Below are 2430 nucleotides of genomic sequence, written 5' to 3'. Positions count from 1 at the left end.
ACTCTCTCCATCTCCGTCTTCTTAAAAGTTTTTTCAGGTGGTCAAAGATGGTTCAGATTGATCTTCCACTCATTAGCCCAAGTGAAATCTGCACATACAAAGAAAATACAAATCTCCCACAAACATATTAGATAAGATAGAGCCATAACCATATTAAGATAAGTAGAATGAGAAATAAAAATTGAATCACATCCAACAAAGTCAATAATAGGTACCTCTATAAAATTTTCCAAAGGATCACAAGAAGTACTTACCTTGCTTTGCTGAGAGATACCTGATATTTCTAAACATGTGGATGTGACTTCCTCTAAATCAAATGATGGTTCTGGCTCTGGCTCAGGTGTTGGTGATATCAAAGATGGTGATTCTTGAGACTCAACCATATCTACATGGGTCCCTACACATTGGTCCACAACATGCTCAAATCTTGTAACCTCTAAGGGTTGTGTGGACAAAGGTGGTAATTCTTGAGATGCTACTTCCACAACACAGCTCCCTACACATTCTTCCATGTCATCATCATCAACACATAGATCAAAAAATAAACCAACATCTATATCCTCAATAGGAGAATCAATAACAAGAGGATTAATAACTTCACTTACAGTTTTAAGTTGATGTACCACATCACATTCATCATCTGAAAATTCAATGTCACTATAACACTCTATAAAATTTGGAGATAGATCTGAAAACTTATTTGTCACTGCGTTATCAATAAAATCCTCATCTGAAGAGTACTCATCTTTATATACATTCAAAAATTTACACTCAACCATATTAGTGTCACAGGATTTGCCGAAGTCTTTATTTTCATCGACCCCCACTAACCTTTATGGAAAAGCAACCCTTAGTGAAGGTCCTGGGAAAGATTTAACTTCCTTTTTCCCAAATTCCCTTTGAGATTTTGGAGGAGGTCCAACTTGCTTATCTAGTGTTGGTGTGATCAATCGTTGAGGGAAAGGTACTTGTGGCCTTTGGGAACTTCCTGGAGAAATGGAATTGAGTTCTTGTGATCTTCTATTATTCTTCTCCTCAATTCTAAACATGTCCTTCTTCAGAAATTCTTCATGATTTTTTCCAATTCTCAATCCAACATCATCACACTTTTCACTAGATCTTGTCTACGAAGGAGGGGGATCTTCTTTAAACTATTTTGAAACAATACTTTCAATCTTTGCCCCCAAATGTTTGAACTCCCCGTTCTATGACTTGTGATTTTCAAGACTCATAAATGGTTGAGTTACAATTTGTTTGACAAGCTCTATAGCATTTATGGCTTGCACTTCTTGAATATTTGAAGGAGATTCCATCCAACTTATGTTCGACCATTCATGGAGGTTCAATGTCACTTGATCAATTAATGTATATACTTCATCTACACTTTTATCCATAAAAGAACCTCCAGCTGATGAATCCAATATACTCTTGTCTGAAAAAGAAATTCCCCCATAGAATATGTGCAGAATCAACCATTTTTCAAAACCATGATGAGGGCACTCTCTTTGAAGACTCTTGAATCTATCCCATGCTTCAAATAATGATTCTCCATATGCCTGAGCAAAATTTGTTATGCAATTCCTCATTTACACTGTTCTACTTGGAGGAAAAAAATGATTCAGAAATTACTTCTCCAATTGTTCCCAACTTGTGATACTTTGAGAACGGAGAGAATATAACCAAGTCCTTGCTTTTCCTTGATACTAAAAGGAAATGTCATCAATCGAACTGCATCTGCTGACACTCCTTCATATTTCACCATATCACAAATCTCTAAAAATGTTTCAAGATGCAGATAAGGACTTTCTGATACTTCTCCTCCAAATTTGTGACCTTGTATCATGAAAATTAACTCTGGGTCTAGTTGGAAACTTTCTGCTTCAATTTGAGGTTTCACAATGGGAGATAAAAATCTTGCAGAAAAGGGTGTAGAAAAATTTCTCATGGGTCTGCTTGACATGTTAGTGCTCATGGATATTCAAGGAAAAAAATTATAAAAAGAATCAAAGACAAGTTATAAAATGCAATATGAAAAGCAAGAAAAAAAATGTAGAATTTAAATTGTAAGCAAGAAAGTGCATAATGAAAACAAGAAAGAAAAGACAAAAGGAAAAAAGAAAAATATCTAGAATAATTCATATGCGAATCAACTAATGTGTTTATAAGTTCTTGTTATTCTTGAGGCCTTTACGACGTTTGATCTTCACATATACAAGAACAAGATTGCAAGATATGTTTACAAAAGAAAAAGAAGAAAGAAACTAAATCAAAAGGAAAACAGAGAAAAGTTAGACTAGAATGTTAGAATCAAGAATGCAGAATTAGAATTACAACAAAAAGAATTGACAAGAATGTTATACAAGAAAGGAAAAATTTATGAAAACAAAATTCTAAAGATTAGTTACAACTATGCTATTGAAAAGAAAAGAA

General features: G+C 34.0%; 1 non-coding gene across 1 annotated transcript; it reads left to right on the top strand.

The window, feature by feature from the left end:
• Positions 1 to 1482: 1482 nt before the first annotated feature.
• On the top strand, positions 1483 to 1588 carry LOC121968770. Its single transcript, XR_006108307.1, has one exon. It is a non-coding gene; the product is annotated as a small nucleolar RNA R71 (small nucleolar RNA).
• Positions 1589 to 2430: the final 842 nt, after the last annotated feature.

Source organism: Zingiber officinale, chromosome 3B (assembly GCF_018446385.1).
Source record: "Zingiber officinale cultivar Zhangliang chromosome 3B, Zo_v1.1, whole genome shotgun sequence".
Taxonomy (NCBI): Eukaryota; Viridiplantae; Streptophyta; class Magnoliopsida; order Zingiberales; family Zingiberaceae; genus Zingiber; species Zingiber officinale.
This window is presented reverse-complemented; position numbering and strand designations above follow the sequence as displayed.